Raw genomic sequence first — 12,500 nt, forward strand, 5'->3', positions numbered from 1 at the left:
CATATCTCATATCAACTACATCTCGAGAAAAAGAAGACTTTCGAGAGAAGAGTCTTCTTTTTTACTAATAGCAACTTTTATTGCAACTTTCCAATAGCCTTTTATAGAGCTGGTACAACTTAGTGAAAGGCAAAAAGTACCAAAGAAAACTAATATATCTCCTTTCAGCATCACCTCGAGCAATAGAAGACTTTTAGAGAAGACTTTTTTTACTGACAAAGAGAAGTCTTCACTTTTCCGGCAAGTTTACCGTTTGCACCGATTCTGGGCTCAAATTCAGACGGCAAACAGATTTTAAAGACTGAGGAACTACTAAAAAACTCCGAAAAAAACAGACATCTCATATCACCTACATCAGTAGTATATAGGTGCTGCCCGGGGGGGGGGGGGGTGAAGACCCACATGTTTTAAGATATGCTATAGCGATTTCAAATAATTTCGGTCATAATTGAGTTATCGCATCAATGTATAAAGATAGAAAATAGATTTATTAACATGTATTAGCATTAGAGTTATGGTAGCAACGTATAAAGATAGGTAATAAACTTTACATGTATTAAGATTTGCTTTTCGACAGTAATGTATAAAGATAGGTATTATATTTTACACTTATTCAGATTTTAAGTAAGACAACAGCGCATTAAGATAGGTAATAGGTCTTATGTATAAGATTTCTCAATAAATTTTTCATCACAAAATAAGAAAAACAGGCTAACAGAAAGCAAATTGGAAAATGAAGCTGTGTTATTTTTTTTTTCTTTCACGATGATGAGTCATCTTTTTATGCTTATTTTTTAAGGTACCTGGTAGCAAACAGTGCTGAATAAAACTAAGTGCAAGGCAGAAATTTCTACAGTGCTAATACATTTTAAAATATTCTGAATAGCACCTGTGTTGAGAATAAGCTAATTCTAAATAATGAGTTTTCTATAAAACGTTTATCGATCAGACTCATGATTGTTGTAGTTTATAGTTCATAAATCACATAATTATTATGAATGATGTCTCAGCAAACTATAGCTAATTTCGATTTTCAGAGACTGTACAGGTAAAAAGGATTATCTCAAACAACTGATAAAAACGAAACAAAATAATCAACTCAACTCTGGGTTAACTGGAATATAAATGGATCAAAATAGACCTCTGTTGAACTAATAACATTGTATTGGTCTCCCTATATGGATGTCGACATTGATATACACAAAAATTCTTATTGATAGCCATGATGAAAGTTATGCAATCAGAAGTGCTAGAACAAAAGGAACTTTAAGAAGTTCCAGGTGTTTCTTTATATCAGAACAGTAAACCTTGCTTGATTTTTTCATCCAGGGTTGTCTGCATATCTGGTCAACACCTTGCAAAATGAGTCAGAAAACTTTTACATGCTCAGCTTGAACTTTAAAAACCCGGTTCGGGTTTCCCTTCAAGAATGAATACTTTAAACAGTGGACTCATCAACTTGAAAAAACTTTATTACAATCACATTACATGTTCACAAGCGTACAATTGATATTAATGGATAAAATGAATGAAAAAGAATCAGAAAGCTTAGATCATCAAAGGTGTCGTATGAATTCCATCTGCATCAACAATGCGTTTTGGATAGAAAAACGAGAGTCCTTTCTTAGTTTGCTCATAAGTTAGAATTTGGTGATTTATAGTTATGAATCCTCTGTTAGATGAGGCTATATTCACCGCATCGTCGAGGACTCGTCTGTATTTCTGTAAGGGTCCATCACCGTTTTCTTCCAGAACACTCTTGTTGAGTCCTTTGCTGCTGAACTTAGTTTTGTTCGTTGCTGAATTTTAGCAACAGTACGTTTTGCTACATAAACATAGCATTTCAGTACATCGGAATTCCTCCTTGAATAATCCAGGCTCACGCTTGTCAAGTTTTATATATTTATTGCAACAAGTTCTCGGAAAAAAATACTTGTACTATTAGCATGAAAAAAATCTGTACAGTCATTACTTCTCATCTCATTCCAAATACTCCTCATTTCTGGTTTAATGCATTCATAGAGATTTTCATGAGCCAGTGCCAGATACAAAGAATCAGTGTCCAATTCAAGCTCCTCAAATTTCTGAAAATCACAGAACTTGTCAAAGAAATTGTAGTAGAGCTTCAGCATTCTCAGTTTAGCATACTGTAAGATAAAGAATCCAACAATTATTGGTTCACAATGCTCAACAGTGCTTTTCGCAAGCTCAACCTCAAATATATCTGTCGAAATGTTGTTCAATCTTCTAAAAAGACGGTTGTTAATAGCTTTATGCGTGTTTTCATCATTAAGATAAAGAATTTCTGTGTGTCGACTTCGATCCATAATCTGATAACCATACGAGCTGTTCCCAAGTAACTTCATAGTCTCAGCAACAACTCTAGAGTCCGGATTTCCATCACCGTCTCGTCTTGGATCAACGACAGATTTTACGAAACCGTTCAAACATTTTTGTGGGGTATACTCAATGAATCTGTAGATTTTGGTACAGCGGAGACCCAGCTTTAAATAAAACTTTAATAATGATTTTATGACTATTCCATTGTTTAATTTGTAACTCGAAATTAACATTCGTTGTGGTTTTAACATTAACGCGTTTCTTTCAGCATAATCCAGAATGAATTTACCTATATTCTCTCTTCCAACATCACAGTTTTTGAAAATTGGAGGAAAGTTTGCAAATCGTTCACGAAGCTCTTCAGGAACTTCTAAATCACACTGTACATATCCGAATAATTTATCTTCATGTATCCGCATCAACAGCTTCTCACTGCTCAAAGATAATTTGTAGGGGAAATGTTTTCTAACATGGTTCTTCAACATGGAGTTCTTCTGAACCTGATCCCACCATTCACATTCTCTCATCTCTATAACTTTATATGCTTTCTTTTCTAGGCAAAGCTTTCGTAACTTATCAGACTCACGCTTCCGGATACCATTCTCAAATTCTTTCTTATCAGGACTTGGTTGAGTTTCTCTAGAGGGACAGAAATGGTAGTAGCATCCAAGGGCTTCGAAAATTGTATTACAGTGTCCACAAAAACCATCAACACTAAACCAAGCAGTTTTTATCTGTTTTCCAGTCGTATAGAAGCTCTCAATAGTACATTCGGATCTGGTTGCTTGATAGTAAGACATAACCATGTTCTCAAATTTTTTCTGATTTTGTTTTGACGAGCTTTGAACTTTTGAAGATCGCTATCAAACTCCCATGCAGTGTATAAACCCGTTGGCATCGCTTGACACATGGCGAAGGGATACAATTGGCTGGCGTCTATTCCAACTATTGCTTTACAGACCTTGTTTGACCTCCAGATGAAAGTTTCGTCTACAACAGCTTTCCTCGTAAACACTATTGATGGACCACCAGTCATTTCACTTCGTATTTTCTCATGCAAGTCTTTTTTCAGCTTCGATGAAAGGGTAAAACTTTCTACCCATCGATTTATGAAGCCAGATTTTTGCTAAATTGGGCAGCGTGCAACCGAGCTTTAACATATCAATTTTCTGATCATGATAAAATTTCATCATTTGCATCATTGTTTGCAAAGTTGGTACAACATCTTTGTTTTTATACCAACGAAGGAAATTTCGAAAACTTTTCATTTTCTCCACCTTCCACCACTTTTCTGGTTGAGCATAGTTTTCTATTCCAGTTCTAGTTTTTCTTTCAGTCCCATTTCCCGGAGAACTACCGACTCCTCTTTTCCAGATATAATCAACTTTTCGAACTGAGGGAAATCTTTTTCCAGTGGATTTATGTTTTTCAGTTTGCTGAAGAAGGAATTGTAAGGTGGAAGATGGCTACAGTCAAGTTTCGATGGCGAATCAAACCATTCATATGGGAAATAACCTTTTGTCTCCTCGGATTGATATGCTTTCAGAAAAGAGTCCAGAGTTGTTGCTTCACCGAGAAAACTTACAATATCGAGAAATTGAACATCCCCAAATTTGAAGGAGATGAACTGATTTGCCTTCTTGATTACCGTAGGTGTAACCGCTTTGTCGTTAAGAAGATGACGAATGAGATAGCTTTTGATTAAATTCAGATCACACTTTCCACTGTTGAATCCAAAAACTGGTAGAGTTTCAAAATAATTATTGAAATGACACTGGAGATCAAGGAGCAGCTTTTATCGGTATTGTAAAAAATTTTTAGAAGCTTTACTATCTTCTGTTTCACTACTGATATTTGATTGAGTTTCGGAAATAATTTGCAGTCTGGAGGAAATATTGTTCAACCTGGTTTTGTTCTCTGCTTCCACCTCCAAGAACTTAGATCTCACATCCACCTTGCTTTTTGCTGCTAGTATTTCCAGTTGAGCTACAAAGGATATGATGAGACGATTAGGATCGTTTTCGCATAAGAAAACTGGTTCGTCCAACAAATTTGAAGAGATTGATATCGATACAGGTAAATGAGTACCAATCCATGATGATGTCGCTGTGTTACTGATATCCACTGAATGAACACATATTGCTTCGAAGTCTAAGGCGGCTTAATTTTTGAAGAGAGTATCATCTTCTGGATAAGCAATTGAGAAGTTGTCAAGCTTCTCAAACAATGTTTCCCGCAAAGAATAAACACCTCGCGGATAGACATTTTTCACTCGTTCTTTACAAGTGTTCAAGTGACGATTGAAGTTTCCGGAATTGTTGAAAAAGACATCACAGCTCGGACAACGAAACTTCTTGAAGAATTTGTTGATATCATTAACATAATAAATATGGTTGTTATACCGAAGGAATTTGATGTTTTTATCATATCTTTCAACGCTCCGTCGAACAAATTCATCAATATTTTCGCAATCTTCAAAGTCAAAATCATAGACGAAAATATTTTGTTTTATTAGTTCTTCAATTATAGGATTATATTTTGATCAAAGGAAACACCTGCAAAATGTTCGGCGTCGCAACCACTTGTTCGGCGTCGCAACCACAAAATTGTGAATGATTTTAGTTGCATTTGGTTCAATATCTATTGATCCAAATAAATGAAGTGCAATTGCATGGAATAAACACAAATTATTGTTATACGGTTCATCGTGCCCATTTGAAACCAGACAAATAACCTCAGGGTTCCTTAACAAGGGCTCTGGAAGAGGAGTATCAGTGCAACCCATAGGTATACCTGTAAGAAGCGCTGCAAAAACGGTAACCTTTGTAATTACTGTGATTCGCCATTTTGAGTTTTGACGTTCTTTTGTACAGGTTTCAATCAAGGCAAGTTTCTCGATTTTGTTCAGAAGGTTTAATATATCGTTTCTATTGCTTAGAAGAAAAGCTTGATCCAGGAGTAAGTTATTTTTATGCGGATAATAATATCGGTAATCGTTTGTCTCTACATTTTGCAAGATAAACCCCAATGCTAGGTTAACTTCTGCAGCACGTTTCAATTTTGTGAAAACTTCATCGAGTTTTTCTTTGACCTTTTTGTTGTCAAAATCCGATAAACTGAAGTTGAAAACTTCTTTTCTGCCATGCTCAGCATGCATATCGTCAAGTAAATGTTGACAGTCTGCCAGTTCTTCTTTTAATGATTCGCTATCGTTATCTACTTTCTCCATAATCTCACGGACACGGTTTGTGTTTGAGGATCCAATTTTTGTGCTGGCTTGATGTACATTTTTCGGTGAAGTTGCAATGAGTAGAAACTTGGTAACTGTTTCTGACAGACAACACACTTGTTCAGTGTATTACGAATTTTTGCTCCGTGAGCCTTTGCAATATGGTATGACAATTCTGCAGCATTTTTTTCGCAAAATTACAATTCCTTTTCTTACAGTAAAGCGTCCCCATCATACATGTCTTCCTGTGGCGAGCAATATTGGTCTTTACAACAGATTTTCCACATTTTTCACAGTTGGCGGGTAGGTTTCGATCTTTTACAGGTATTTTGTTATAACTGGATAAGTTTAACTATGGAATGAACAAATAGATGTTTTATTTCTGTCGGAAGGTATTGACAACTGAGTCCTAGAACATGAATAAACAAATGTGTCTCAAGTTCTGCAAACATTCAAGGTGTATTCATGACTACATGCGAGCAATAAATTTGAAATATTTCTTTATGTTACTAAAAAAAAATTTTGTTTCGAGTCGTCAACCAATCACAGCAAAGTTTGCAGAACTTCGGGAAATTGCGACAGCCTTTATTCATGTACAGAACTTCAGCAACCCTGATTTGTTTACTTAAAGTCTAGACAAAATATATTCGGTTTGTTTACTTAATGTCACGGTTCGTTTACTTAATGTCTAGACAGAATTTGTTTACAAGCAAGAAAAATAACAACAATGTAAAAAAATTTTCGTCTTTGAACGACCTTGAAATTTTGTTTACACCGTGTTATCAACTCAAACCTCGCTTACATGTTGCTGTGGAGTACTTGTCAATGTTTAATCATGTTTCAACAAACAAAACTAAAAAACAACTTCCTCTGCCTAACCCTGTGAAAAGACTCTCAACCATTACTACTACCACTTCTAAGAAACGTGCTTCTACTATCCTCGATGTGACTGTAAAACGTTTTTGTCAACTAATGCTTGGTGACATTCTTCTTCTCTCTATCAGATTATGGATATACTTTTAAGTGGGCAGGGAAGTTTTGTACGTGAGACTACAGACTATTTAATAAACTTTCAGTTCTGTAAAAATTCTAGTGTCTAAAACAGTGCTGTGATAGAACAATTAATTCAATTCACTCCATATGTTTTAAAAATGAGAACAAATGCAATTAATTTACATCAGGTACGAATGGAAACTTACTGCTATAAAAATAATGAGCAATATAGATGCAAAATAAACCACACAGTTGCGGGTCTGCTGATTGCAGGAGACTGAATATATCTTTGTGCTCCATAATATCCATCATCATAGATAAATCAGTACTTTGCTATAAGCGGGAGAAAATGTCTTTATAGGTTGTCAGAGGTAGTGCTAATGCGTAGCGTTTCGCAAGCATCACCCAAAGTGAACCAATAGAATAAGCTCGCGATGCTTTCACAATTATAAAACTGTTAACTGGTAAAGTTAAGGGATAATTGTCAGCCGCATAAACACCTCGAAATTTAAATTTGAGATGTTTGCACTCTTGAACATGAATATAAATTTGGTCTTCATCCATTAGTAAGCATTCATAGGTAGAACATTTTTGGATACGTTTCTTGCAGAGTCAATGCACACAGTAGACGATTTTCTCCCAGGGAAAAAATTTAAATGTTGTTTGGTAAATAAGTATCAAATTTCAGTTCCGATGATGATGAGTTTGTTGGTTCGGGATGAATAAAATTGTGTGTCGCCTCTTGCGTGCTTTTTAAGTCAAAGACCATTATAAAGGGAAGCGCAAAATCACTATTCCACGACCGTTTTCAACATAAGCTAAGGCACTCATTGAATTGTAATACAGGCCTTTGTTATCAGTTGCTAACATTGGTGTGCCAGCTGTTGCGAACCCGTTTCGATAGACCGTGATTTCACTCAAATCAAACTTTTGATAGTGGTAGGGATTGATCTTGTTAGTTCCAATGAATGCATTGCTCCTGCACAATGCAACAATCAGTCGCCTTATTGGTTCTTTTGTAAAAATAACTTCATGTTTCCAACTGCGTCGACCGGCTGTTGCCAGGAATGTTTTTGTTATTACTTCATTGTAGCGATACAGTGCCGGAGTTTTTAGGAGTGTTTTTTCAATGTCTCCAACAACGTTGTCAGACACTGTCATCTTTCTAACAAATAAGTTTGCTTCATCGGTATTAACTTTGTAATTTTTTGCCATTGTCTCACTAATGGTAACAAAATCATCTTGCGATCTTCGGAAAGAAAGTCTCAATGTAACACCACTCTCTAGATGTTTTTCACAGGAAAAAAAATCAACAGAGAGCTCTCCATATAAAGTAATTTGTTCCGATTCTCTCACAGCTACCTGCCTTGCATCCCTTGAAGCTGCAGCAATACCAGCGGGGTTCGGCTCACACTCGTAAACACACTTTAATAGGTTTTCTTTGACACAGGTTTTCTTTGCATCGGCTTCATGCGAAAATTCTGTTTCAGTAAAACATTTATGCATAGTGTCCATTAGCTGAGGAAATTTTTATTCCATTTGCAGAAGCAGTACAGTCGGCGAACAGTGAATGAAGAACATTGTTGACAAAATATGCGGCATCGGCTGCGGTTGCATCTTCGGCGGTATATCGCAAATCAGTTCCATCAGCTTTTTGTATTCGACATTTTACTTCCAAATAAATTTTCTGCAAATCTTTGATATTGTTGCGATCGACTACAACTTCGAATTCGAGCGATGATCCAGAGGGAGAATGAAGTGGTCCAGTTTTAGGCTCAAATGAATGATCACAGGTAACTAGCAAAGGTGGTTTTTCAAATAAATTCAAGTAGCTGTTAGTGGCTTTGGAAGGTATTGCAATATTATTTCGCATTTTTGACTCGGGAGAAAAAATCCTGTCGACTCCTTCTTGGCTGCGGTTTTTGCGAAATGATTTTTTAGTGGAACGTTTTTTTTAGGTTCGAGGTTTAGCATATTGTTGTCATCGACGTTTAATAACTTGCTGGCTTCGTGCTATGCGTGAATGGAGAGAACCACCAAATTGTTTGCGGGCTGTTTTTCAACTGTGCTTTTCAACGCCTGCTTTACCGACTTTCGTTTCGTTGATACTTCAACCAACTCAGGTGCACCCTGCAATAAAAGCTCTCTGCCGATTTTTTGGCAGCGGGCCATATAAGTCTTCTTGCCAATGGTAAAGCAACTCTTCCAATACCTGCAGCGAGGGCTCCAAAGCCACTTCCTCTTTGACTATAATAACCGCAGAAATGTGGCATTGACTGTGATGCTTGGTTGCTGTGGTAAGCTTCCATTTCACTTGATTTTTTTGAAACTTTAAGCTTACTATCACTTTTCCTGTACCAATGAATGGAATAAGTTTTCCGGCTTCGTTCCTCAACTCCACTTTAATGTTCTGAATATTGTTAGAAAGTATGGGCTTGTAATCCAGAATTGTAAATGTCTTGTGATCAATGGGTGTAACAGCGTTTATGCTGCCGTTTCTTAAACGTCTTTCGGACTCAATGATTCTTTTATAGGAGCTCTCACGTCTCCAATATTTTGATATTCTATGACGTCTATGTAGACAGATATTAATTGTGAGCCACATGTTATGTCAACTGGAAAATCACTTTGGTGTCGATTGAGAGTTTTGTGTGATTTGTATCCAATATGAATGTAACCATCATGCGAGTTGTCTTTTATACCCCTGAAGCCGAGAATGCTTAGAACTGCTTCGTTTTCAAATGAAAAACCCTCATTCGCTCCGAATCTTAAAACCAATTTATGAGTAATTTTGTCAAAAGTAAAATCAAATTGTTTAAGCTGAGCAATTTGTCTGAGTTCATCCATTAGTTGATCCAAGCTACTGTAAATGCCTTTGCGAATTTTTCTGAGGTGACCACTGCGGTTATTTGAGGTGTCGAGTTCGGCTCCCGAGTTTTTATAAACGACTAACCCGTTTGAAATGACGTTGTTGATGTTTGATGGGAAGGATATTGAAGATAAAGCTACTTGCCTTTCTCCATCCAAATCCAAAATAGGTGGTTCAGCTAACTGGTTACGGTATTTTGCCATTGTGTTTTTACGAAAAACTTCCATTGAGGTGTTGGATATTAGGTCGATTGTGAATTTTTTTGCGGGATTCATTTTATTCGTCTGCAGTAACTAACACGTTTACGTGGACTAATTCCGGTTCATAAAATTTACCTTCGATTATAACGTCGTCTGCATCTATAAAATTGTACGTTGGTGGACTGACCGTAGCGATTTTGAATATCAAAAAAACTTTGTCTGCATAATTTTGTTTATAACCTTTTCTGAATTTTTCGTCGTGCTTTGCAATCCGAACAAGGCCTCTTTTTTCGTATTTCGGTTTGTACTTTGTGGTGTTGATTGCTAATGATATCAAATCTGGTTCATGTTTTTTGAAAATTTTATTAGGTGCTAATTGGGTTACTCGGTTAACACGACTATTTATAGTACTTGCAAACTGGGGCAAATCTTTAATATGCGTCCAAGTCCACTTTTCTTCGAAATATTTGTTAATGATGTTTCTAAGCGATCGAATGTTCCTCTCTGCAAATGCCGACTTGTTTTCGCTTTATGTTGTATATGAATGATTTCCTTTCTTTTCACAAAATTTTTTTGAAATCTCCTTTGAACTCTGATCCCTTGTCTGTCCATGCTTTCTCTGGTTGTTTCTACTTGATCATTTTCTTGAACGCTTCAACAGCATCTTTCGCTTATAAAGCTTTCATTGGTTGAACTCGTAAGTAACGTGATAAGATATCCACAGCCACTAACAAATATTTTACCCCATTGATGTGTTGGGCAACTTTATCCATATACACAACATCGACAGACCAGATTTCATTTATTCTATATGCAACGCTTTCAGTCGGGGAAAACTTTTCCTGATTTTTCTGTATTTTTTGTACGGGGCTTTCGACTGAAGATAGCGATCAATTTTGCCTCTTGTGAAGCCGCTAGCCTTCTTTAAATTAGCAATGCTACCAAATGCAGCACTGCCTTTAGTGTACAATTTTATCTAACTGTTTAACTTGATAGGAAGTAATTCCCAGTGGCTGGTTGGTTTGATTTCTTCTTCGGCCTCTTCAAAGCTTCTCCAGTCGTTGTCAGAAGCTTTTGTTTTTTTTTCTCTGGGATTTTGAAGCAACCTCTTTGTCCGACTCATATTCCTAAAATTGCAGTCTCTCTTCAGATGATAAATTTAGAAACTTTTGGCGTATGCGTTACAAGTCAAATGCCGACTAATATCGAGATGCGTTAAAACACTGAACTGTTCGAAAGATGGTTTGCAAGTGGTTTGCTGTAGATTGTAAAGAAATGTAGCAGCAAGAACTTCTGTATTTGTACCATTAATAAGCAATCTTTTTGATGAGTTCAAGGACACAGAATCTGATTCCTCTATTATGTCTAGTTTTGTATTCGCTCTTTCAAACTTTATCCCCTTCAAGATTCTAATATAATTCAACACTCCTTTTTTGATAGTTGACGTGTTGTCTGTCGCAAATAATTTTTTCATAGACTCGTTTATTGTACTTCTATCATCAACTGAAGCGTCAGTTTGTTGCTCTGTATCCTATTACAAAACAGGGGGAGCTGCTGGTAACTTGTTTCTTTGGAGAAGTGATATCTGCTTGGCTGGGTTGTTAATATCTTTGTTGCTGAGTAATTGAGAGACATGAGATGAGGATGTTCTTTTGTATACATTTGTTTAGGTATTGACACAAACTCATCAGTATGCATTTTGTTCTATAAACTCAATGCAGGTAATGCTATGAGTTGAATGAGACTGGTGCCCGAGGGAGATTGAATCAATTTTAATCGTTCCGATTTCCCTACTTTCCTGTTCGAAAGTTGACGCAGAGTTTTTTCAAACTTTGTTAGTTCTTTTTTATTGACTGGAACAACTCCAGAGAGTACGTTCATCACACAATCACTCAGAAACCAAATGAAGTCGCTGTCTCTAACTAATTTGCATTGAATGTTGGAGTTCTTGTTTCTGGTATTTGCCCATTGCTTGAGCATAAGCAAATGTTTCTTTTTCATTCGTAATTCGTGTGATGATTGCTTCTTGTGCAGGAATGTAAAAAATTGAAGGATCAGGTCCAATATTTTGTGATGCAAATCGTAAACCCTGACTGGTTTTGGGATCCAGATCAAAAATCAAATGTCCATATGGCTCTGCTCTTGCTAATTTGCAGGTATCTTTGAGTAACAGGAGACAATTCAACTGTTTGACAAGGTATTCAATTTGTTGAATGTTGCGCAGAGACTTGAATAATATAATGTGTGTTGTATTCAAGTCAATTTTTCTCGACCATTTGCTTTGATGAAACAAATTATGCTTCACATATATAACATGAAGTTTACGATGGCGTCCAGATGTAGCTGTTTTTACAAATTCTTTGTCATTGAAAATTTCCTCGCATGAGTCGTCAAATATAAGAAGACAGTTTGAAAGATTTTTCGTTATCTCCAATCATGAGTATTTGATGAATTGAATGCGAGCTAAACTACCCTGCTTTTCTCTGAACAGTGGTTGGAACTCCTTGTAAAAGTAATAAATTTTCTCAAAACGCGGTTAAAAATTGTTCCCCTGCAGCATGTGAAACATCAGCCCAGTTTTACCGCAACCGCTGGGTCCAACAATTGTCATATGTCAGAATCACTTTGTTCATAGTTCTGGATTTAGTAAAAAATCAGCAACTAAGCTTGACAACAATGCAATCCAAATTGATTTTTCTTCGCAACTTTCTGACAAACGAAAGCGCATAGTGAAGCAAAGGATGATCATTAGAACTATGATGCTGACTTGTACAAAAAAAGTTACTTCAGACCGTGGCACCGATGAGTTGGAACAGCAACGCCATGGAGGCCTCTCTTTGCTGTTTACATCAAACACTAAATTGCTGAT

The sequence above is a fragment of the Convolutriloba macropyga genome, chromosome 9 (genome assembly GCF_964194025.1).
Source record: "Convolutriloba macropyga chromosome 9, txConMacr16.3, whole genome shotgun sequence".
NCBI lineage: Eukaryota > Metazoa > Xenacoelomorpha > Acoela > Convolutidae > Convolutriloba > Convolutriloba macropyga.